This window comes from Acomys minous (genome assembly GCF_964271855.1).
Source record: "Acomys minous genome assembly, chromosome: 9".
Taxonomy (NCBI): domain Eukaryota; kingdom Metazoa; phylum Chordata; class Mammalia; order Rodentia; family Muridae; genus Acomys; species Acomys minous.
Genome location: NC_140490.1, coordinates 68,191,365 through 68,217,997, shown reverse-complemented (window position 1 = coordinate 68,217,997; position 26,633 = coordinate 68,191,365). Strand labels below are relative to the sequence as shown.

At 45.6% G+C, this 26,633-nt stretch overlaps 1 protein-coding gene across 4 annotated transcripts in view; it reads left to right on the top strand.

Moving 5' to 3' along the window:
- Window positions 1-26,633, top strand: part of LOC311604310 (cytidine monophosphate-N-acetylneuraminic acid hydroxylase) — a 123,328-nt gene that overhangs the window by 15,457 nt on the left and 81,238 nt on the right. The window contains exons 1-2 of one of the 4 annotated variants that reach the window (XM_084794052.1): window positions 4,606-4,628; window positions 18,476-18,599. The exons of 1 other annotated variant lie outside the window; for it this stretch is intronic. The gene's annotated coding sequence lies outside the window, so the exon portion shown is untranslated. Of the gene's footprint in view, window positions 1-4,605; window positions 4,629-18,475; window positions 18,600-19,833; window positions 19,951-26,633 lie in introns of those variants that run through there. 2 more of the 4 variants (XM_084794050.1, XM_084794051.1) reach the window with 2 other exon arrangements.

Below are 26,633 nucleotides of genomic sequence, written 5' to 3'. Positions count from 1 at the left end.
AATAAATAAAGAAGCTTATAAGGTACTGGAGAGATGGCTCAGGGGTTGAGAGCACTGGCTGCTCTTGCAGAGAACCTGGGTTCATTTTCCATCATTCACATAGTGACTTATTACTGTCTATAACTTCAGTTTCATGGGACCCAACACCCTCTTCTGGCCTCTATAGGTACATACATGGTTGCACAGACATACATGTAGGCAATATACCCATACACATAGAATGATAACAAAGATTAAAATTGTGTTTATTTGTTTGTGTGTATATATGCCTGTCACAACACTCACGGGGGAGTCAGAGGGCAACTTTCAGGGGTTGGTCCTCTCCTTCCACCGTGTGGGTGTCAGAGATCAAACTCACGTCGTCAGGCTTCCATGGCAGGCATCCTTACTTACTGGGTCACATCTCTGGCCCCACATCTAGAAAAAAGGATAAGTTGGGCACTGGTAGCACATGCCTTTAATCGTAGCCCTTGGGAATCTCTGTGAATTCAAGATCAGTCTGGTCTACAGAGAAAGTTCCAGAACATTTAGGGCTACGCAGAGAAACCCTGTCTCAAAAAACAAAACCAACCAAACAAACAAATAAACAAAAACCCCTAAAATAAGAAAAAAATAAAGGATAATTAGATTGCAACTTTAAATTGATATTGTAAAGTTTGAGGCAATTATTGAGTTCTATTCAGTTTCTTTTTTAAAAATGTAGTGTGTGTGTGTGTGTGTGTGTGTGTGTGTGTGTAGCTCAGAGGACAATTTGTGGGAGTTGGTTTTGTTAGGATATAAAAATAAAGTAAGACACAACAGAGCTGGTATGGAGAGATTTGTTTGAGGGAAGGGAAAGGAAAAGGAGTTAGGGCCTGAGTGGGCCATGAAAGGGGGGGGGGAGAGAGAGAGAGAGAGAGAGAGAGAGAGAAGGGAAGTGGGGAAAAGGGTGCCCCTTAGGGAGCATACAAGAGAGGAGTAAGAGAGTGAGCATGTGCCGTGACACACACCTGGCAGCAGGTGATGATGTCAAAGGTTGCTAGGCATCCTAGTGGCAGATCAGATCAGCCAGCAGGCTAGCCTGTGAGCTAACAGGCTCTCTCTTTCCACTGTGTGGTTTCTATGGATGAAATTCAGGTTGTCAGCCTTGGCAGTAAGCATGTTTACCCATTCAGCCATCTTGCTGACCCCACCTCTAAAAAGTTTCTTTTTTGAGTTATGGTAGAGCATAGCCTAAGCTGGCATCAAATTAGCTATGTAGTCAGAGTTGACCTTGAACTTCTGATCTTCCTGCCTCTACCTCCTAAATGCTGAAATTATAGTATCCAGCCATTCTTAAAATACTTGCCTGGGATGGATAGGAACTGTGTTTGGATCCTTAGGTGATCTAGAAATATATGAGACAGTTGGGTAAAATCGACCACACTGCCTAAAATATTTGATGATAGGAAGAACAATTTTAACAAATGTGTTATATTTGGTAATGCTAAATGCTTATCTATATGTAGAATTCTTATACTTTGGGATGCATATTGAACTATTGAGGGTAACACCGTTTAAAAGCTTCCATTAACTTTATACCCATTATACCCAGCTAGGGGTGAGAAAACAATATGTGGGCTGTGTGTCTGTGGTGTGTGTGTAGGATAGGATTGCTAAAGTTGCTTCAGGAAAAATATTATACTATTCTCTTTGGATTTTGTTTGCTTTAAGACAAGGTTTCACAAGGCCAGGCTGGGATAGAGCTGGCTTTGTAGCTGAAGATGACCTTGAACCCCTGATGCTCCTGTGTTGTTTTTAAATTACCAGTATTATTAGTAGGCATGGCTAGCGATCAATTAAGACACTGACACTTGTTATATTTTAAAATAGCCTTAGTTAACCTGGGGCAGGGCAGACATTAATCCTCTAAATTACTTCCCATAGTGGGGCAGGTATGGGATCCCTGCCCTAATCCCAGGATATCTATTTCTAATAACTTCTATCAAGCTACCTCCCATCCATAATCCCAAATACTTGCTAATGTTCTTCATTTGGGCCAAATCCCCATCCACACCTGTCATGTGTTTCTCCTCCATCTAACCCATGGCAGCCTTCCTCTCCTCCTCCTTCTCCTTCCTCCTTGTGGCGGTCTTTTTCTTTTTCCTCTCAGGACCCTCTCCTCTGGTCTCTTCCCAGAATTCCTCTCTCCCCTTTTTGGGACCCTTGGCCACACCTATCTTATCTACCCTGCCCAGGTGGGATAGCTTTTTATTAATTAGCATCAAAATACATCAGACCATCCCCCAACACTCCTGCCTGGACGTACCCAGACCTAGGGTTAGAAGCACCTATGCTAGACTAAAGTCATCAGAGACTGCTCCTGGAAGCCCAATTGAGAGCCAGAGTCCAGAGTCTATGCAAAAACAAAGGAATTTTATTGAGCCAACATGTCAGGGTCCACCAAACTCCAGGGAGATGGCAAGACCCCGTTCTGTAATGGCAGAGGGTTTAAAATACCCTTACAGAAGCAGAACTTAGTACAAACATGATTGGTTAGTTGACCTTTAAAATGATTGGTTACTAGTTATTTTATCCCTGAGGGGGCAAGAGCTCAGCTTGGGACATTACGTGCTGTCAGGCGCTCCAGACAGGTATGAGGGTGTGGTTTTTCTCAGAAAGAATAGAACAGCTCTGAGGCCATCTTGGAAAGTACAGAGTGGCCAAGGTTGAAAAACAATTTTTTTTTATCTCTTCACAAGCTCAAAAGGTGACAGATGGATCGTGCTCAGAAGCCATTGTTTCAGCTTTTTAAAAATTTTAATTCTTGGACACGGGGCTCACTTATAGCTGGGGCTGGCCTAGAACTCACAATAGTCAGGATCAGGCTGAAATTCACAGCTGATCCTCCTCCCTTAGCTTTGATAGTACTGGGGCTGTGAGGCGTGTGGCAGAGCGCTTTCCAGCTCTGCTTTCTGTTGACATAAGAAAGAGGATACTCTGCCCCTGCTTTCTTCCTTTGTTTTTATCGAGACAAAGTTTCTCTTGTAGTCTCTGGCTATCCTGGACTCAAACTCACAGTGCAGAGATCCGCCTGCCTCTGCCTCCAGAGTGCTGGGATTAGAGGCGTGTGCCACCACACCCAGCCTTCAGCCCCTGCTTTCTACCCAATGGACACTGTTGGATACCCAGCTCATCTGCACAACTGGCTCTCCTAATTTCTTTGTTTCTTTCTTCTTTGGAGACAGTCTCACATATCTCAGTATGGCCTTGAACTCACTATGTAAGTGAGGCTCCTTTGGGTCCTCCTGCCTCTGCCTCTGGAGTGTTGGTGATTGCAGACATGTCACGCCAAGCCTGCTTTTATATGATGCCAGTACAGAATCCCTACAAATAGAGTCCTGGCTTCAGCTCTTAGCTGCTCCTTGTGTTTACAGCAAGCAGTTTCCTTACACTAACATGATGTTTGCTACTGAAAGGACTAACATACAGACTCCATCTTAGGCTTAACACACACAGGCCTTCAGTGCTGGACAGAAACACCAGAACAAAAGGACGATCTGTCAAGGACAGACAGATATTCCCAGTACAAGTTGTTGAATTCACACATATGTTGGCTCTGTTTTTTAACAAGTAGACTTTATTATACAACCCAGCTATCCTATACAGGAGAGGGAAAAAAAGCTAAAGGGAAACAAGAATAAACCTTCTGGTATCAGTTCCACAGGACGGATCCCCAGGTGTCTCCAGGCCTGTGCGCTGATCCTCTCCCTGATCCGAGCCCTAGTGGTCGGAACCTGCAAACCTGCAGCCTTCTCCTCTCGACCTGTCTCTGTCTCTCCCTGCCTCCCCCCACTGCCCCCTTTCTCTCTGTCTCTGTGTCTCTGTCTCTGTCTGTCTCTGTCTCTCTGTCTCTGTCTCTATCTCTGTCTCTGTCTGTGTCTCTGTGTCTGTCTGTCTCTCTCTCTCTCTCTCACTCTCTACCAGCCAATAAGCCAATAGCCTGGCTGGAATCCGTGGTCCTCTCCCTGAATTCTGGACCCAGAATGGTTCCTCCCAGTCTTTAACAATGTCCATCTCAGTGGGGTATCTGTGGGCGTTTCCAAGGGGCAAAGTCTGGGGCAAAGCCTGCCAAGACTTCTTTCACCTGGGAAAAAGCCTGCAATACTTCCACACGCATAGTTAGCTTTCTGGTCCTTACCACATCCTGCCGACCCCCCACCATGTTAAATTAATGAGTCCACCTGATACTGGCTAGATAATGCTGCCCTTCCCTTCCTGTACTAATGAATTTTGCCTTTAAAAGACTGTAACGAGGATGCACCCCTTTAATCCCAGCACTCAGGAGCCAGAGGTAGGCGGATCTCCATGAGTTCAAGGCCAGCTTGGTCTACAAAGTGAATCCATGACAGCCAAGGCTACACAGAAAAACCCTGTCTTAAAAAACAAAAAAGACTGAACCGAGCTTGCCCTGGGTTATGTTGTCCAATTGTAATTGTGGCTCTGGCTGCCAGGTTTTTTGTTTTGTTTTGTTTTGTTTTGTTTTGTTTCTTTGTTTGTTTTGTTTTTGCTCACAGGGTGTCTTTGGCATCTCATTTGTACAACTCCAGATGCAGCATTTTGGAGTCTGGGATTGCTCTTGTGATTCCCAGGCTTTCCTGGACTAATAGGTAAGCTTCTCTGTTTTTAGTTTTCCTGGTGTCTAGACAATCTGCAATCTGTCTCTCCTGGCTAATGCACCAATTTCATAATAAAAAATTAAAACAGATGATAGATAGAGGGCAATAAGATATAAGAAGGGGGGAGAGGGAGAGGGAGAGGGGGAAAGGAGTACCCCAGAGAGAGAGAAAGGAGGGGGGGTGGGGAGAGCCACACAGAGGTTTGTCCTTTTATATTGCCCTAAGCAGGGCCACATCCCCATGGGAGGTAAGCAGTGACACTGTAGGTAGGCAGCAGAGTACTTACACCCTGTCATTGGATGCACTTATGATCCCAAGCTGGCCACCTCCCTGAGCTCAGAAAATAAAGCTTTCCTTTTAAGCCTCTGTATCTGAAGTGAATTTTCTTGGCTTCCACCCCAAACCCAAAACTATAGGTACCTAAAGTTTTGTTTTGTTTTTTGGTCACTTGCAACCAAAAACTTTAATTCCTGTATTGGAAGCAATGAAGGGGAAAAGGCTGGTCAGTGATCAGAACAGAAGAGAGATTAAAGGAGCAGCCAGAGAAGAGCTGGAGGCAGATAGAGAGAAAGGTGGAATGTCCCCGGGTCTTGAGCTGACATGATGTGACATGCACAGAAGGCCAAAGCAAGAGGAGTATCGTGATTCTCAGGCACACCTAGGCTAAGGAATGAGACTGCCTCAAAACCCAAAGTCAACAAGATTAATAAAATCAAGCAGGTCCACCTTCCATTGAAGGCCCTCTCTTCCTGTCCCTAATTCACCTTCCTGGGGTCAAGCCATAACAAGTCCATTCTACACATACTGGACCTACAAGCCCTTCTACAGGCCAGGGCTATCTATTGGTCAGACTATTCAAAAGATTAACGTTTTCGGATGGGGCCTGGCATGGTAGCACATACCTTTAATCCCAGCACTTGGGAGTCAGAGATAGGTGGATCTCTGAATTAGAGGCCAGTTTGGTCTGCATCATGAGTTCCAGGAAAGCCAGAGCTACATAGTGAGACTCTATCTCAAAACAAACAAACAAACAAACAAACAAACAAACAACAAACAAAAAACCCAAAAAACAAATAGACAAAGAACAAAGAAGATTCCAGGTGAAGTTAGCCAACTACAGGTAATTAAAGCTTGTATCCTTTCATGCAAACATTTCTTTTAAAATATCAACTAGATCTATAGTATAAAGTAATTATATGAAGCAACTGCTTTTTAAACAAACGAACGTGAATTTAGACATCGAAACTAATATAGAGTCTATTGAAAGAATTAAGTATAAACCTCTCAGCCTAGCTGTTGGGAGGCTGAGGCAGAAGGATTGCAAATTCAAAGTTTGCCTGGATTTTATTGAGGCTTCAAGGTCAGCCTGAGCAATTTGGCAAGATTTAGTTATAGAAACAAAAAGTGAAAAGTGGTTGGGTGCTTGCCAAAAATTCTCAAGGACCTCAGTTCAAGCCCCAGTACCATAAAAACAGAGGAAGGAAAACAAAAACAGATTAAATAAAAGAGATCAAGTCTGACTAACTTTTCTAAACATTCTGTCATTTTCTTAAATTTCAAAGTTCAATCTTGAGTCAGGCGTGGTAGTGCATGCCTTTAATCCCAGCACTCAGGATTGTTATGAGATTGTTATGAGAACCAAGGCTACACAGAGAAACTCTGACTCAGCCGGGCCCGGGGGGTGGGTGGGGGACAACAAACCAAAACCCAAAACAAATAAAGTTCATTCTTGGTAACTCTCCCAGAATCAAATGCCTACCTTTTCTCAGTCTTGTGAGCATTCTGCTGAGTTCAGGTAACGTACACACCCACACCCACCTTCATTCTCATGGTACTTATAGAGTCAATTTCTCTCTCTCTCTCTCTCTCTCTCTCTCTTGAGACAAGATTTCTTTGTGTAGCCTTGCCTGTCCTGGACTCGCTTTGTAGACCAGGCTGGCTTCGAACTCACAGTGATCCACCTTGCCTCTGCCTCTCAAGTGCTGGGATTAAAGGCGTATACCACCACCACCTGGCTTTTTAAAAAAATTATTTATTTATTTTTATTTTATGGGTGTTTTGTCTGCATGTATGTCTGTGTAAGGGTGTCAGATCTTGGAGTTACAGACAGTTGTGAGCCACCACGTGGTTGCTGGGAATTGAACCCAGGTCCTTTGGAAGGGCAATCAGTGCTCTTAACCATGGAGCCATCTCTCCAGCCCTAGAGTCAGTCTCTTAATGAAATGCCCAAGTCACGAAACCTCCGCAGAGACCAGCCAGATGCAATGTACACAGGGTCTTTTTTATTGATCGATTTCTGGAGCAAGGACTGTCAGTTCCCCAGAGGAAGGTGGGCGGCCCTGATTCCTCAGAATACACGGTTTTTAAAAGGCAGAAACCGCAAGCGGGACTTTCCCTGCCTTGGCATCCCATAATTGGGTAAGGGGCATAGAGGAAGTTGGCCTTAATTGATAAGGTGCAGGGCAGAGGGGCTTTGAGTCATGCTGCAGGGGGACTCTTTTATGTAGACATTTCATCTGCTGTAGCTGTCACACTGCGGGGTCTCCCACACAATTGGGAAAGGGGAATCTGCTAAGATGAGCTTTTGTTTGGATCTCAGGGAAGTGAGCCCTTCATCTAGCTCCCAGGGAAGTTGGCTTCAAGCTGATTGAGCAGAGGGCAGGTGGGAGGGGGCTTCTGCTCAGGGAAGATAGCCATTGTCCAGTTCCCACATTAGCCAAGGTATAGAATAAAGAAAGGGGCATCTATGACAATGAAAAAAAAAATCAAACTGTCATTTATAAACTACTATTCAGCATTTTAAAGGGAGGAAGTCTGTCATTTTGGCCCCCGAGAATACTTTTGAGTGAAATAAACTAGGTTTCTGCAAAAAGATAAATATAGACTAATCTCCTGTAATAAGCATGAGATCTGTTCTCTGATGGATCTCATTTTGTGCAGCTGATAGGAAGCCTGACACTGGATAATTGATGAAAAACAAAAACAAAAACAAGCAAATAAATAAAAAACCCAGAATTTAATTTTCTATACTTCCAGAAGTATAGAAAGTCTTAAGACCAAGGTGCTCTTTGGCTAGGGCCAAGTGTCTGCTTCCAAGGATATGCCTTGTTGATTAAAAAAAAAAGCCCACCGTTCTCTAATTGCTTACCATAATTACATAGTGTGTTTGTGTATGTCTGTTCACATGTGCACATGGGGCAACTTTTGGGTGTCAGTTCTTTCCTTTCATCATGTGGATCCTGGAGAATGAGCTCAGGCTGTCAGGCTTGGCAGCATGCACACGTACACCCTAAGCCACCTTGCTGGCCTGCTGAAAGCCTGGAAGGGAAGAGGACTGACCTTCCTATGCTGGAACAGAATACCCCTTCAACCCCCATGGCGCTAGCTGCACCATCCCAGACACTACATGTCTTAATACCCTGCATTAGGAATTAAGTATTGTACTGATTGGTTTTGTGTCAACTTGACACAGGCTAGAGTCATCAGAGAGACAGGGACCTCTGTTGAGGAAATGCCTCCATGAGATCCAGCTATAAGGCATTTTCTCAATTAGTGATCAATGGTAGAGTGCCCAGCCAGCCCATGGAGATGGCCCAGCCCATACTGGATGGTGCCATCCCTGGTCTGGCAGTCTTGGGTTCTATAAGAAAGCAGACTGCACAAAACATGATAAGCAAGCCCAGGAAGCAGCACCCCTCCATGGCCTCTGCGTCAGCTCCTGCCTCCAGGTTCCTGCCCTGTTCCCATCCTGACTTCCTTTGGTGGTGAACAGCAATGTGTAAGCTAAATAAACTCTTTCCTCCCCAACTTGCTTTATATATACAACTTTATTTTGTCAATTTAAAAAGGAGATTTTTCACATAGGGCCAAGGTGGTATAGCTTGAGCACTAACAGGAGAAAGAAGTGGATGGAGTGCATTCACGAGCCCTAGGCATGTCTGACTCAATTAGTTCATAATGAAACTAAAAGATATTAGAGAATTTAGTAGGTCAAATCATTGTCTTGAAAAAGACGATAAAACAAAACCATGTAGCTAGCCTTCCTTCATAAACTGCACAACTGGCTTCCTCAATGGTAGGTAGAGATGGGCACACTAGAAGAGGTTACAAGTCAATATATATTAAAAAATAGAATTCTGCCATTTTGCAAGTCCTCGGTGACATAATCAATCGTAGTACAGGACATCAGTGGGTACCATATGTTACAGGAAAAGACAGGCTGTGACATCGAGGCATCCTTGGAGTAGAGAAAAGGGACACTTCACACAAAAGGAGCTTACACTTAATTGGATTGGTCTACCCTATAGCTGAAATCCACAGAAATCAGATGGCTGGGAATTCCCATGTCCAAACCATTTGTTCTTTACAAATAAGTTAAAAGGGACAAAGAAAGGAGCCTGCTGGTGAAAAATAATTGTAAGATCTATCAACCAAATACAACCTGGGGAGCTCATTTGGATCCTGATCTTTTAAGGAAGATTTCTTTTATATTTATGAGTATGTATATCTGCACCTGCATGTGTTCATGTTCCTTTGTATATTTATATTTGTTTATGTTATTTTGTTATATTATAGTATTTATATTATTTTAATAGTATATGAATCTTTAGAGGAGTATTTTTACTTATTTGTCCAATAAGCTATGAAGATCATAGATACTCAACCCCTTAAAGCAAATAAATAAGTTGAAAAACATGAAAGCAAAGCAGTCCTTGCCTAAGAGTCACTGAAACAAAAGAGTATCACAAGTGACATGTGATACAACAATATTTTTCGATTCTCACAATTACACACTTCTAAGTTGTCTGCATCATCAACCAGGTCGCATGGAAGGTCTATGTCATTGCCCAACCAAATGGGTCACAGTGAAACATTAACCAATGTTGGAAAGTTAATGAAAAAAGAAATAAAAAGGGAAAAGGACGGGGCTGATCCTAGGTATGGCGGAGAGCAGAGTTTATTATAGATAAAACAAAGACACAGTTAGATGTGGGGATATCTAGGAAAGTCCAGAGTAGAAATGACCCCAAGCCGTGTGAGGAGAAAGGGGAGGGCAAGGCGAGGAGAGAGAGGCGCACCAGGAACAGCAGCCAGAGAGGCCCAAAAGAGGAGGGGTAGCCAAAATGGCTGGATTATCTAGGGAAGGGCAGCCCAGCCCTCTGGGCTGGAGAGTTCAGGGAAGAGGCAGGGTATCAGAGCCAGAGGGAGCCTCTAACAGGTAGGGGCTAAGAGATGCTGGAGAGCTGGCTTCCGGCTCTACTTTGATAGGTTAAATAGGCGCCTCAGCTCTCTGTCCCAGGGTTTGAAACCTAACAAAGTTTGTGTGGAACCAAGAAGAAACACAACCAGAGACTAGAGCCATAGCTTTCCCAGTCTCTCTCTCTCTCTCTCTCTCTCTCTCTCTCTCTCTCTCTCTCTCTCTCTCTCTCTCTCTCTCACATACACACACACACACACACACACAAAATATTATTATTAATTTATTCATATTACATCTCAATGGTTATCCCATTCCTTGTATCCTCCCATTCCTCCCTCCCTTCAACTTTCCCCCTACTCCCCCTCCCCTACATCTGTGACTGAGGGGGACCTCCTCCCCGTGTATATTATCTTAAGGTATCAAGTCTCTTCTTGGTAGCCTGCTATCCTTCCTCTGAATGCCACCAGGTCTCCCCATCCAGGGGACATGGTCAAATATGGGGCACCAGAGTTCCTGGGAAAGTCAGTCCTCACTCTCCACTCAACTGTAGAGAATGTCCTGTCCATTGGCTAGATCTGGGTAGGCGTTCGAAGTTTACTGCACGTATTGTCCTTGGCTGGTGCCATAGTTTGAGCAGGACCCCTGGGTCCAGATCTGCCCATCATAATGTTCTTCTTGTAGGTTTCTAGGACCCTCTGGATCCTTCTATTTCTCCATTCTCCCATGCTTCTCTCACCTAGAGTCCCAATAGGAAGTCTTCTCCTCTGTCCCACTTTCCTGGTAAGGGAAGACTTTCACGGCACATATCCCTTGGGCTACCCAGTCACTCTAAGGCTGCTTAATTAAGTACATTTTTTGGGGGGCCCTGGGATCTGAACTCAGGTCTAACGCTTTCCCAGGAAGAAGGCCACTCCGGACGTTTGCAGAGTGACTGCTCTGCGAGACCCCACGCTCTTGAAGCTTTCTCATCCATTGCGTGATCAAGCAGCGTGGACGCTCAGGGCTCAGCTGTGTCCTTGAGCACAGTAATTACGGGGTGGAGCACTGCATAGTTAACCGCGCCCTTCGTTTGAGCACCTTACCCACACTTCTGTCCCTGCTGACTCTGGAATTCCGGTCCGTGACACGTATGAAACCCTAAGTAGCGCTGAAGCCACGCCCTTTCTGCATAAGTATCATTCTAAAAAGCAAATAAAATAAAAAAACCCTAGTCACAAAAAAAAAAAATAAGTACATTTTTTGGCAGGCTCAATAGGAACATAGGATACGACATAAAAGTTTACAAAATGTATTGCTTTGCTCTTTCTCTATAACATCCACTGTGTCTGAAAGACATGGGAAAAGGCCTTTTATTCACACTAGGTTCCTATAGTTATTAGGATTTTTCTCAACTAAGTAGTACAATATTATTTTAGAAAGTCTAGTTAGGCATGGTGGTACACATCTGTATTCCCAACACTTTCTTCCACTCTCAGCGGTGTGAGAGTGCCTATTCCAGAAACATCCCCACAACAAGATGAAGCTTGGTGCTCATTAGGTCACAAACCCAGGACAAGTAGCCAAGATGCCTATTTAACATATCAAAGCAGACCCACAGGGCTGCCAGGCTCTCCCAGCATCCCTTGGTCCTTACCTGTTATAGTCCTTCTGGCTGGCATACCCTGTACCCTGCCTTAAATGTCTCCTGCCCAGGGGCTACGCTGCCTCCAGTCACCTTTCTCTATATACCCCAGTTTGGTTCCCTGGCCCTTTTACCCTCCTTGTCTCTTGGCTGAGGCTGCCCTCTTGGTCTTGCTCTTGATCCCCTCCCTGCCTCTCCTCACATGGCCCCTGCTCAGCCTAGCCATGTTTACTCTGAACTCTCCCAAGATGTTCCTGCTTCTGCCATTGCTCTCCCTTTTATCTACAACAAACTGTCTCCACTATACCTAGCGGAGTTGTGTCCTTTCTTTAATTCAGTGCTCACTTAACCTTTTTCTTCTCCTTTTCCATCTGTGATGACTATTCTTGCTAGTCAACTTGACTATATCTGGAATTAACTAAACCCACCAGATGGTTAGACACACCTGTGAGGAATTTTTTCTTAATCAGATCTTTTGAAGTGGGAAGATCTGCTTCTTTTTGTTTGTTTTGTTTTTGTCCTTTTGAGAGAGGGTTTCCTCTATGTAGCCTTGGCTGTCCTGGAACTTACTTTGTAGGCCAAGCTGGTTTAGAACTCAGAGATCTTCCTGCCTCTGCCTTCTGAGTGCTGGGATTAAAGGTATGCACCACCACACACCACTGAAAAGACACACTTTTAATCCAGATCTTTTGAGATGAGGAGGCCCACCTCTAGCCAGGGTCATGGCTTCTGCTGGCAGCCTATATAAAGGACATGGAGGAGTTTGTTCTCTTTGGCTGCTTGCTCTTGATCTCACTGGAAAGTCCATTCCTTCACTGGTATTAGAGCCTTCTTTAGCATTCTTGCGTATAATGAAGACCAGCTGAGACAGCCAACCTTGTGGTCTGAACACTTACTAGATTATTGGACCTTCCATTGGTAGACAGCCCTTGTTGAACTATTGGACTGCAGTCTCTAAGCCATACTAATGCATTCTATGTATATATGGAGTTTATATATATATTTACACACACAAACAGAATTGTCCCTCAATCTCTTAGACGGTTCTATATCCATTCAAGTGGACAGTGAAGAGAAACTATTACAGACCCTCATTGTTTTTGTTTTTGTTTTTTTTAATCCATGGCTTCATATAGTTTGCTCTGGCCAGAAAGTCATTCCTCATTTAATTTAGCTTACGTGAGAGTCCACGCAATGGTCTAGGTTTCTTTTTGTAACTTAGAAAGCATTTAGGATGCCACTAAAATGTGTCGATCAAGGTGACACAAGAGTGATTGTGGCCATGACAGTTGTTCTTTCCATATATTGATTACATGCCAACTAGGAGCCAAACATTATAAACACTCTAAGTACAGAGGTTCCTACGCAATTTATTCTCCTGCGCTTTTAATAGAAAACAGAGCAGGACAGAGCTATTACCAAGCAGAGAGATAGAAGTAAGGATATTGAAAACAACTTCTGCTATGGGAACATTTCAGAAGAGAGGGTAGAAAGACTGTAAAAGCTACGATGTTCTGTCTTTTAGGAATGACAGGGAGAGCTACAGCTGTGATACTTCAACAACATGGCTACCTAAACACAACCCAAACAGTGACCACACTGATAGACATACTAACACTGAAGGGGGGAACCTCACAGGGTCTCAGCCCTGGACAGCTAAAAGCAATTAACTACCAAGAGAGGCAGAAGTAATCTCCAAAGATGAGCCACCTAACTAGCTATACAACAACAATGGGACAGCCCTTAAACCGTGTACATGCAAGCCACATGAGATGGACTGAGCAGGTTATATTCATCTATTTATATACTTATATTATGTAGCAATAATAACTAAAGAAAAAGAGACCATGGATTTGAGAGAGTAAGATGGAAAGGATAAGGGAGGGGCTAATTGGAGGAAAGGGAAGTGGGAGATGGTGCAGTCATATTTTATTTTATTTATTTATTTATTTATTTTTGGTTTTTCAAGACAGGGTTTCTCTGTGTAGCCTTGGCTATGCTGGACTCGATTTGTAGACCAAGCTGGCCTTGAACTCACAGCGATCCGCCTGCCTCTGCCTCCCGAGTGCTGGGATTAAAGGCGTGTGCCCAGCCGTATGTGTAATTATATTTTAGTCAGAACTTAAAAAAATGAAGGAAATGCTCTGAAGAAAACCAAAACAAGTGTCCAAGAATTGTGAGTCTGCTGATGACTTCCTCACACTGAGTGCAGGATAAATATGGGAGTGGAAGCTTCATGTCACAGGTTCAACCTCTACAACCTACACCGTTTTCCTGTCACAGACACAGAGACTGTGATGGCTACCACTGTCAAGCTGACGGGGTCTAGGATACCTAGGAGACAGGCCTCCAGCCCCATCTGATGTGAGGGGCTAGTTAGATAGGTTAGCTTCTGGGCATGCCTGTGATAAGGTTAACTGAAGTGGGAAGACCCAGACTACAGAAACTCCCTTTACTCTCAAAGTTCTCCTATCTTCTTTCCTTCTAAACACATAGGCGGTTTTATCCCTGTAGGGTATTCTGTCCCTATGTCCTGATATTCAATCTAGAATCTTCACAAAGATGGACCGCGTGTAGGAAAATGAGATGACTTTATCTTTGGTGGGGCTTAAGGTGTCATTACCAAGTCTGATGCTCCAAATGGTTTCTCACTCTGCCTTCCCAGACATCCTCCTGTCTCCACATCTCCAGCTCCAGGATTGCAAGCGTGCCTCAATACACACCTTGGGTTTTTTGTTGAGTTCTGGAAATCAAACTTAGGATCGTCTCCTTGCTTGGTAGGCACTTGGCCGACGCACTCATCTCATTAACCTTGTTCTTCTTAGTGTCTCACTGTGCCTGACTCAGAAGTGAAACTTTACTCTGGGAACATATGTACAGGGAAAGAACATAGATGAACTTGGTATCATGATGTACGCTCCCTACAAGCCTAGGAAGATGAGGGGTGGCCCATGCCCTGTGAAGCAAAGAGAGAGGCGTGGGCTGAGTCTCCCTCAATACCTCAGGAAGGAAGAATCCCACCCACACACCAACCTGACATTTGTGCCTTCCAAAGCCATGAAAGTGGGCAGTGCGTGAACATCTGTGTCCCCGGTTCTAGGAGACTGGCTTTTGAGTTTGTGGCCAGTTCTTCTTTCCACCAAAACTGTTGAAGGCTGTGAAGAGAAAAGACTAGTGTGTGCCGTGGTGTTCAGATGGCAACTTACACAAATGCTTCTTGATTCCAGGAGAGTTTGGCTGCAGGGACCAAATCTAGTAAAGAAGCCTTTCATGCCCATGATGAGGCCTTATCATTCATCTCCATCATGGCTTGCACTCAGGTGTGGCACCTGCTATCTATATCCCTGGTGCTTACCTTCCAGTTATCTCCCCGAGCTTCTCAATTGCTCCCAATAGATTCGTTCACTTCTGCTCCTTTTGATGCACTGGCAGCAGTTCTCTGAAATTTCTTAGAGTGAACTTGGACTCAGTAGAGAAGCGCCTCTCTCTCTCTCTCTCTCTCTCTCTCTCTCTCTCTCTCTCTCTCTCCCCTTCCCTCCCTCCCTCTCTCCCTCCCTCCCCCTTCCCTCCCTCCCTCCCTCCCCCTTCCCTCCCTCGCTCTCCCCTTCCCTCCCTCCTTCTCTACCTCCCTCTCTCCTTCCCTCCCTCCCTCTCCCCCTCCCCCTTCCCTCCCTCTCTCCCTCCCCCTCCTCTTCCCTCCCTCCCTCCCTCCCTCCCTCCCTCCCTCTCTCCCTCCCTCCCCCCTTCCCTCCCTCCTTCTCTCCCTCCCTCTCCCCTTCCCTCCCTCCCTCTCTCCCTCTCTCTGTTAGTAGAGTCTCACTGTACCGGCTAGGCTGACCATAAACTCATGACAATACTCTTGCTTCATCTTCCTAAATGCTGGGATTACAAGAGTGAGCTACTGTGCCTGACTGTGAAATATTTGTTTTGAATGAAGGACAACTGGAGAACAGTTTCTGTAGTTTGTATAACAAATTCCAGTGTTCAGTTTTGCATATTTGCATATGTACACCCCCCTCCTCCTTCTTGCAAAACTAAGCAACTGGTATGAATGTCTTCCTTGTTCCTGGGCTCAGAGGTCCCTCTTTGCTTAGTATCTCCAAATCCAACCTGAATTCATGACATCTCACATTGTTCCATAGAGTGACCACTGGGATGTATCCAGCATGTGCCTACAGCTTGAAGCTGCCTCCCTCTGAGGCATATAGTCCTTGGCACACACACACTGTATTGGTTACCTTCTCAGCGCTGCCACTAACTTCCTGAAAAGATGCATCCTAATAAAGAGTTTACTTTGCCTTATGGTTTTAGGGTGCAGTTTATCTTGGAGAGGAAAATGGCAACAGGAGCTTGAGGCTATTTGCTCGCATAGGACAGATCACATGAGGCAAAAACAGGACAGGAAGCGGGGCCAGCCTATACACCTGGACATCCATCTCCCAGAGATCCACTTCCTCTGGCTGTGGTCTACTCCCTAAAGGTTCCTCGAAATAGCACCACCATCTGGAAATCAAGTGTTCAAACACATGAGCCCTTGGGGGACATGTAATCATAGGGCTGGCTGTGGCTATCAGAGCTGCACAGTCATGAGGGTGCCCCTCTTTCACGTGATGCCACTGGCATCTGTGACCTCTAACGTGACAGTATCTGTAACATTTTCACCGCTTGATACTAGTTGGAATCAATGTATTACTGGAATGCGCGTGCATGCGCGCACGCGCGCGCGCGCGCGTGTGTGTGTGTGTATAAGCAATCATTGAACCTACTCATGCCGCCAGAGGTGAATACTGTGTAGGGTGCAACAGGAACAGCTGGTTTCTGCTTTGTGTTCTCTGGGTCTCAGAGATAAGGGTTGGATGGAATTATTGAGACATCCATTGCCCCCGCCCCCCCATGCCTGGGGTTAGGAAAGACTGGGTTCTTATCTGGGTCCTTGTCAGACACCTATGTGTGGATAATTGATCGGACCCAGACTTCCAGACTTCCGTATAGCCTGGTGCCTAGCCTCTAAGAAGAGTTCCAAGGAGAATGGGCCAGGGGATGCTCGGCCTTCTTTAGGCCTAGCTTCACAAGGCACTTATGAGGCAGTGGCAGACAGGACACAGAGCACACTCTTACCCTGTATGAGCCATCTCTTCCAGCTAAGTCCCACATCCCAAAGGCTGCACACACACACACACACACACACACACACACACACACACACACACACTCACACTCACACCGCCCCAGCAGCATCACTGTTACCTCTGTTCTGCTCCATTGTCTTTACTGACTCCCACCCAGCAACATGGGAAGGAAGGGACAAAGACGTCTTCCCCTCAGGGAAGAAAGGCTTTCATGGTCTAAGAAACCTGTGGGAAGGGTGCAGACAACAGCACAATAGCCCTAGAAAAATAGCCCATTAGACTCTCATTGGCTGTTGGGCACTCTTTGCATTTCCTAACAGGAAGATATCTGGTCAAATGTTTTCCACTGGATAAGCATGGTATGAATTTGTGATCTGTGAAACCACAGAAACCGACACACCTGTCTAACCTGGAGTCCCACTCTCGTAGCTATGAGTCCTACATCTTTTATCCTTTCTGGGCACTTTGAAAGAGAATACCTAAGAAAAACAAATCCCTTCATATCTATTATAACTTTAAATTTTTTCTGACTGTATACTTGCCACACAGGAGGGTAGCAGTCTCCTCTTTGCTTTCTCAGTACTTAGGAAGATCACTGGGATGGTGAACTGGTTGAGATGTGCTTGCTGTTCACCAGTTCTGGCCTACAGGTACAAAGCCTGAACACAAACCCAGCTGAGCAGGATGCTGCGATGTGATGTTAAGTTACACTCAGCCGATGCTTATCAATATCACAGTCTTCACTGTGTTTAGTTCTGTGTTTCCCCCTGTTTAATATTTGGCTTCTAGCCTTATAAATTACAATCATTCCACTTGCTTCGCATGTGCAAGGCTCTAGGCTCAGTCCCTAACATAGCAGGGGTTGGGAGGAGAAGAAGTCAAGAAACTAAATTATATTCATACTTACACGATATTCATCACACTTAAATTAAAAACAGAGCCAGTGTTTAGGCTTGGGAGACGGTTCGGTTGGTAAAGTGCTTGCCTTCCATCTCCAAGGCCTGAACTCAATGTGCAGAAACCGTGGGAGAAAAGCCGAGTACGGAAAAGCGCGGTCCTGACTGCTCACAGTTCCAGCACTTGACGAGGGAGAGACGAGCAGATCTCTGGGCTTTGCTGGGCAGCAGGCCTAGTCTCATTCACACGTTGCAGGACAGTAAAAAGATGACATCTGAGGAGTGACCCTCAGGGCTGTCCTCTTGTCACCACATACACGCAAGCCTCCCAGATGAATACACGGAGAAGGCATAACAGGAACGGGGGTTGGGGGGTGGGTGTGCTTCTAAAAGGGCAATATGGAGGAAGCCTGGGAGAATGGCTGTCATTCAGTTGGTGAGCTGAGTTTTGTATGGCACTGTAATTTTGGGAGATGTTAATATGGGCGGAACATAGGTACAGGCTATGAGATGTTTCCATACGGTCTCTCATGATTACATTTGAACTTAACAGTCAACTGTAAAAGTTTCACTTAAAAAGGAATCCAGGTGGACACAGAAATTAAGTTCTAGGTAGCTTGCAAACTTTCAAGGCTCCCTAATGAAAGCTATGTGCTGCCTCGGTCCTCACAGCCCTATGAGGAGCCAGTATGAGTACGTTCCTGTCACTTTTCCTAGTTGAATGCCACATACTCCCTCAGACCAGGCTGCAGATTTCTCAACAGAAGAGGAAATAAGAGAACTCACTCAGATCTCTGTTTCTTGAGGCTACAACTGCAACTCAAACACAGCCCTTTGCTTAAGGGTTTTGTAACTTTCCACTCCCCCAGCCCCCTTCAAACCATAGACCCTGTTGGCACTTTCCTGGGAGGTGTAAGAATGCTTCGTATCTGAGGCTGACTGCGGCCAGACTTAGAGCTCCCAAGGACTGCTCTTCTGCTTTCAAATGACAGGATGTGTCACAACGGAGGAAGTGGTGATAGTAAGAATACCTGATCACTATCAGGTGTATATAAGCCAGCCTTTGCCTCACAGCAAGAGGACCCTGGAGTTTCACTAAGACAGAGAATGGATAAGGTAACGGGCTTAATTGGTGTGCTTGCTTGCTTGGACAAATGACGTTTACATTACTCAATTCAATATATACTCTTTTCTAGCTACAAATCATAATCTTAGAGTAGGTCATAGGTAACGTTTCTCGCTTACATTGAGGCTAATCTAGCCAAGTCCTGCTTTGGAATATGCTGGGCACATTATTCACACCTGTCAGGTAGAGCTGCGGGGGGAGGGGCTTTTGGAATAAGCACTCTGGCTGCGGCAGTGAGAGTGAAAGAGATGTCACTGCTGGACCGTAGCCAAGACAGCTCCTGAAAGGCCTTGCTTCCAGGTCCCGTCTGCATTCCCGTTTTATACTGTAAAACCACAGGGCAGGGGTGGGCAAGCAAGCAAGATTTTACAGAGAGGTCTATGGCAGGCAGCAGGTCATTAAGGGCCACAGCTCATTGTTTCAGATGTTTCTCTAGTTCAATCTGTTCCAGGTAGCACTCACTTGAAATGAGCCGTACCAAGGAGTCCTTGGAGTGACTCTAAATAAATCAACAAACCAGCATCTACTAATTGGTCTTTCCTACCTGATTCTGTCTCATTCCCTGCCAGTCACCGTCATAACAGCATGTGGATCTGTCTTGAAGCAATGGGTTCCTGCTCTTGGGATATGGCCTCCATAGCCTCCATGTGTACCTCTAGCCTTAATCCTTTTAAATGACTTGGCATTTTCCTGTACTATTCCCAATTGACTAGCAGAAAAACAGCGTTCCTCATCTAAAGCCATGTGTACACCTCCCATCCCAGGGGTAGTGAGTCTAGTCCATTGTGAGTTTGGAGAACCATTGCTGCCCAGGAGTCTTTCTGATTCTAAAAGTGATTGTGTTGTCCAGAACAGTACTTCTTTTCTTGATCTGAGTGGAGAGCTAGCTATGTTGAGTTTGCTGGATGCTTACTACAGCGGCACTAGTGGTCACTGACCCAGGCAGGACCATTCCTAGCAGGACTAGTAAAAGTACAACAGTTTTCTTATTTCTCAAATCTAAGGGATGCAAGTACTGCTGGACCTCATTTCCTGGGAGCACATGTAAGTCAGAGGCCACGAATTCTACTTTACAACTGTCTCCCAGGGAGCAGGTATAAATATCCCTGGGATGGGCGAAGTATGTACCATTAAGAGCTGCTGTTCCTTTAACTAATCTGGTACAGCCCCCTTTTCCCTTGAAGTGATCAGGTGGATTTGGCTAATCATTGCTGTTTCAGCATAAGTAACCTAGCTTGCATGTAGTAGACCCCGCAGCCCGGATCTAGGTTAAGGAGTCCACAGATGGCATTGACCCAGCATTTTGAGACATGACTTGCCCACATGAAAGGCTTCTCTTTGGTAAGTTTCCATGTTATTTCTCCCCCAAGTCCTGTTACAGCCTTAACTCCTCATCCCTCTGTGGGTGCTCCCTTCTGGCTTCCTTTTGTGGCAAAGCCCACTAATGATCAGTATTTAAGATATGATTAATAGGCTCTCGGGCAATTGTCCTCTTGTCGTCTGGCCACTACCTGGGACCATTTCCAAAAGGAACTATGGTCTGTTTTTCCAGCGTGAGCAGTGTGATGTGGTCCAAGGCGTGAACAATCTGTGGTTGGCCCAGGGCCAGGTAGCACCACCTGAAGGAAAGAAGGCAGAAGTCCTCTTGGAGGCCTTTAGATATACTGATGTGTTTCCAAAAATTGCAGTTGTCCAGACTAATTAATGGACTCAATCAGAGAGCCTCAGTAGGGGCTGGTTCCGATGCACATCATGGCCAGGAAGGACATCAAGAGACAGAGAAGGAGCTGAGCCATCATCCCCACGCTCAGGTCATTTTAGGATGATCAGTTTCAGAGGCTGGTCTGGGTTGGCTCTTGCAGTCCGCTCCTTTGTCTGGCCCAGAGAAGCCTTGGCGTGGGGGCAGAGTATCTATGGGTTAATTTTAAGAGCTAAGGAATGGTGAGGATTGGACATTTGGCGCGGCAGGTGCGGGGGGGGGGGCTATTGTCGACCAAGTCTTTCAAGAACTGCAGGGAGCAGGTGTGTCCTTACTCTCAGAGGTCCCCCAAGTCCTTTGGGAGCACTGGAGGTGGATAGCCAAACATGATCTCAAAAGGAAGAGTAACCACTTTTACAGGGCAGGCAACTCATCGTAAATGGTACAAGTGGTTGAATTTTCTGCCAAGGGAGGTCTGTTTCTTAGCAGTGTTTGGCCAGTGCCATTTTTAAAGTCCTATTTATTCTCTCGACGTAGTCTTATGATTGTGGGTAGTATTGTGTGTGGAAGTTTTAAGCGAATTGTCTGTGCCAGTAGGAAACACTCCTACCCGGGTTGGAAAGTATTAGTCCCCTCTGCTGGGTTGAATGTCAGTAAAGTCCACCTTTTATATATTCAAACGGGCTTGACCCCTGTTTATGTGTCAGTGTGGGGTCTTGGCTCTCTGCTTGGGATGGTTCCAAGCACAAGGCAGACAGGCTTTGCTAACCTTCTGGGTCAGTGTTGGCCACCTCAAAGCCAGCAAATATTTGTAACAGTTTTGTAGGACAGTGTGGTGGCTGTGCCTGGTTGTCAGCTGGACTACATCTGGATTTAACTAAAACCTCCAAATGGAGGGCACATCTGTGAGGGTTGTTCCATTAATTTGGAGTGAAAAGAGTCACTTTGAATCTGGAACTTTGGGGTGGGAAGACATATCTTTACTCTGGGCCACACGTTCTGCAGGAAGTCTATATACACACATAGAAGAAGGAAGCTTTAGCTCTTTGCCAGCTTGTTCTTGCCTCACTAGCAAGTCCACCCCACCACTGGCAACTCCAGCCTACTTTCTTGGGTACCTGGTATGTATTGAAGACCAGCCGATCCATCCAGCTAGCTGCACTGTGAGAAACTATTATATTCCTCAATTCTCTGTTCATAGCCACCAACTGTTGGGTTTAGCTCAACTGCAGCCTGTAAATCATTCTAATACATCCCATGTACATATAATAGTTATGTATTTGTAATATGTAAATTAATATATATTTATTTATAATATACAGTATATAAAGTAGTTATATATGGAGACACACACACACACACACACACACACACACACACAGAGAGAGAGAGAGAGAGAGAGAGAGAGAGAGAGAGAGAGAGAGAGAGAGAGAGAGAGAGAGAGATGGTCTGTTACTCTAAGGAACCCTGACTATTTCAGGTAATTTTCTCAGATGGGTTGTTTCATGAGCTTGCCAGACCAGACAGAGCTGTCATCTCAGGAATTATTATTTTTCTATCTGTGGTGATCAACCAGCTTTCCACCCCCATTTATCAGTTGTTCTTTTCCTTTCTTCTGGCTTATACGAGGGGAGCTCTTAGGAGTACCTAGGTATACCACTCACTTTAGGGCTCTGTCTTCACAGAGGGCACCTTGCTTGGCTGCTTTGTTTACCAGTTTGTTTCCCCAACTCAAGGGAAGGTGACTCTTTGTGGGAGGCCTGGCCTGTACCACCACCTCAGCCAGGGGCCCAGACAGCTTAGTCTAGGAGCTGTAGGCTTTGATCTCAGCTTTAATTTATTTGCCCTCTGAGGTAAGCAGTCTCCTATCTTGCTTTGAGTATCTTGTGAGGCACTATTTCTCCTGTTGTGGACTTCAGCCCCAATAATAAAAGTTTCTGTATCTGATTGGTGAGTGGCTAGTCCTTTAAGTGTGGCTCATGAGGAGAAAATAGCTTTTGTAATTTCTCTACAATGGAGGGGCTCTCCCTCCTCTACAGGCCAGTAAGTGGCCAGATAACAGCTCAGATGACAGAGGACCTGGCATTTTCCTCAGTCACAGGCACCAATGGAGGGATGAGATCTGGTTTTCTTGCTGCCTTGAAACCTTGTGGCCCTGGCAATTGGAAGCAGCATCCCAGCAAAATTTAGTCCTCTGGGGGAAGGGTAATGGGGCTTTCTGGATGTCTTCAGGCTTAGTGGTATTTTCAGGACTATGTACGTCTCACACAGGACTGTGCAGTCCTCATGACCCAGAAAACTCCTAAGCAAGAGCTGAGGGGTTCTATGTTTTGATCTAACTCTGTGGTGCACAGGGTGAGCTGGAGGAGCCTGGCTTCTCCCTCAAGCAGGTGCCTGCTTGTCCTCTGCCTAGCTCCAACTTAAGAGCTCTTACCTTGGGGCCACATGCTAGGACACCTCCTATTAGGAAAGATGAATACTCATTTGCTCAGGTGAAATGACCTCAGTTGAACCACAGATTGGGGCCCAACCAAATCCTATAACCACAGAGAGAGGGGGGGCATTATAAGCACTCACGCATTCATTCGCTATCCCTTTATAAGTGTACATTTCCATTTTAAATTCCTATTCTGTATATTTCTCTGGAGACCAATGTTAGTGCCTCAGTGTCCCTTTGAGGCTTTCCCCTGGTGACCTGTGCCCACCTCAGTATCCCACTGAGGTGTCAGATACAATCTCTTGCAGGGTGCTCAGGCCAGTGCAAGCTCTTCCTGCCCATCCTCACTGCCCACTTCCATCTTTTTCCACTTGGAGGCTCTGGTCCTGGGCGTCACAGACCTCTTGTCCACTGGAAAGGGACTTCCAAATTCCATGGGAGGCCTCACTTCCTGGTTCCAGGGACCTTCGTTGGGCTGAGAGCACAGTCCTACAGTGAGGCTGCTTCTAGAATGCTGTTGAGAGAGTCTTCTAGGCTCTAGCTCGTAAGGCGTGTGAACATGTTGAGCTGTACAAGGAAATGAGTGCAAGGCTAGGGAGACAGTTAATCAGTAAAGGGGACATAAGCTTGACCCTTAGGATCCCATGTTAAAAAACGCCAAGTGTGGAAACTTGGGACAGAAATCCCAGTACCACCTGGGTGATGGTAGCGCACACCTTTAGTCCTAGCACTGGGGAGGAGGAGGCAGAGGCAGATGGATTTCTGAGTTCAAGGCCAGCCTGGTCTACAAAGCGAGTTCCAGGACAGCCAAGGCTATACAGAGAAACCCTGTCTTGAAAAATTAACTAGTCAACCAACCAACCAACCAACCAACCAACCAACCAACCAACAACCCCCCAAAAATCCCAGTACTGTAGAGGAGGAGGAGACAGGCCAGACAGTCTTACTTCCTTGGTGTGCTGCAAGCCAAGAGTGGTGAGAGACCCCATCCCCCAAAACAGGGTGGAAAGCACATGAGAATGACTTCTGGCTTCTGCACAGATAAAACCAACATGCACTTATACCCACACGGGCACCTGAACAAGCATATATACCTCTGCCTTGCAAAGAAATAATGGTCTTTATTAATTGCTACAATAGCCTGTAAATCCTACATTGACACCTGGATAAAAAAACAAAACAAAACCCAAAAACAAACAAACAAACAAACAAACAAACAAAACACGAGTTAGAGAACATGCCTCAGGCAGTAGCTTAAGTAGGGTCTGGAACTTTTCAATCTGGATTCTGTTTGGAGAAATTCATGCTCCGATGTGGTCCCTTTCTTCCTGTTGTCCCCGCATTCAGGAGGTTGAGGCTGGAGACTGCGATGACTTGGAGGTTAACCTAGACTAAATACTGAATTCTAGCCCTGCCTGGGTTTCAAAGCAAGACTCAGTCACAAGGAGCACACAAGAGCCCCAGAATGGCTCCTTTTGCTGCCCGCAGCCAGACAGATGGAAGAGACATGCAGCAGCGGGCCTGCTGACTTCTGCCCTTGACCTGGGCGGTGCCAGTGGTTTGCTCATTCCTTTGCTCCCAGTGTGAAAACTTAGGAGCAAGGGGAACGAATACTTTCTCTTAAGACTGATTTAAGAGTAGGGTCGTCTACCCTGCACCAAGGGAGGAACACCTGCAGACTGGGAATATCCACGGGCATACGAACGAAACAACAAAACGGAACGAAAACAAAGAGCGCTATGGAAACACTAAGGGGGGAAAGATCCAGAGCCTCTGAGGAGGCGCAGGTCACCAAGAGGAGCCAAAGTCCTGAGTTGTGCACACGAGGTTCAGGGAGGGAAGCTCTGGGGTCTGGATGGAAGGTCACTGGCCTCGGGGTCATAAGTTGAAATCGACCTTGAGGCAGTTGGATTGCCACAGTGAGGGGCACGGAGTCAGGAGGGGGCGAGGAGCGAGGAGGGTACCTAAGACACTTGGCAGACGGAGGAAGAGAAGGCAAGGGGGAGGAAGGAGAAGGGGAGGGGGAACAGTAGCTAGAGGAGGGAGGAGTTTCAGACATGTTAAAAGTTGAGAGAGGTGTGCCCTGGGGAGAGGAGCTCGTCAGCATCTCTGTGGTGACGCTGGAAGGGCCCTTCACAGACATCCGAGTCCTACCCGGAAGGCCCCCGGGCCAGGCTGGGCGAGGGAAGCTGTGGGTCTTATCTTTGAGCGCAGCTGAAACTCTGTGTGTTCTGGAATAAAAATCCTTAGCTCATTTCCATCTTACCACACTTAGCACAGCAAGGCAGACTGGCGTGGGGCTCTTACCTGTGGCTTCTCTCTTAGCAGCACTCTAGGCTTGCAAACTTGACAAACTACACAGCTGGGGGCCCTCGTGGTGTTAATTAGTAGGAAGTAAATGGAGTGAAAAGAGTCTTCCCAGAACTCACAGGGCCTCCCCCTTGTCCTCTCTTCCTCCTCCTCTTCCTCCTTTGCCTCTCTCATCCTCATATCTCCTTCTTCTTGATTTTTTTTTTTAAATAGTCAAAGTATTTCAAAGTACTTCTGGCTACCCTGGAACTCACTATGTAGCCCAGGATAGCCTTGAGTTGAATATGTAGACCAGGCTGGCCTCAAACCCAAACTCCTACCTCAGTCTGCTGACTGCTCGAAGTATAGGTGCGAGCTGTCAGGCCAGGCTTATAAGATTTCTTGGCAGTTGGTTCTGTTTTGTCAGTCATCGGAATATAGCTTTTTATCAGATATAGCTTTTCTCAGTGTTCTTTCAAAGCAATCATTAGGTCCATTAAATAGGAACTCAAGATGGTTTTATTGGGTTTCCCTTTCTCCTTGCTCCTGTTTTATTTATGAACTCCTCTTTACTTGGAGATTTCAAGAAAACTTATAATTCTAAATTTCACCTGCAGAAGGAAATTTAAAGCTTATTCTATTTATTGACTTATTCACATGTTTACTTACTATAGGGTCTTATGTATTGAACTTAATATGTAGCTCAGGCTGACCTCAAACATCATTATGTAGCTGGTTTTGAACTCGTGACAGCCCTGCCTCCACCTCTGAAGTATTGTCCGTTCAGGTGTGCACCGTCATGCTCACTAAGCTTGTTTCTTTCTTTTCAATTTTGAGAGACTTTTGTATTTCTGGTGTTCTTGCTCCAGTTCTCTCTGGCAGATACAATCTTTATATAAGATTTCTTACGGGTGGAGCTTTGTAGGGCAGAGATTTCCATGGTAAGGATTGGTGGAATTTCAAGTCCTGGGCTTGAGGTAGCTCAGGGCTTGGTGGATTTTCCTGTTATGGTAAATTGTATCAATTCAGCCTAAGAAGCCAATAACTGACACAGGGAGATGAAACATACTTTAAAGTTGCCAGCACTACACTGAGCAGAATCTAAACTAATACAAATCTACTTGTAAACTAACATAAACTACTCTAAACCTCATAACATACATACATCCCAACTACTTGCCACTATGATCCTCTCTCCTTCCCTGTCAACTGTAAACCATCCTCTTTCTCCCTCTCAACTGTCCAACTTGGCTCCGCCCCCTCTCCAGGAAGTCCCACCTTCCACTTCCTGTCCTTCTGCCCAGCTTATTGACTAAACAGCACTTTATTGTTAGTTGTTACATCCACTCAAGCATTCCTCCCCAATTCCCCTTTTTAGTCTAATAATCCTTTGGGCTAGCCCTTTTAATGTTGATATGTATGTAATTTCTTGAGGAAACAGTAGTGCCAGAGGCAGAGGTTTGGTCTTTACCATTGTCCTGTTTTTTGCTCTGAACATAAGCAAACTTTTGAAATTATTAGTATAGGTATATCTGTACATATATAATTTTTCAAGGAAACAACAGCTGAGGTACCCTGCTCGCTGTATCAGAGGCAGAT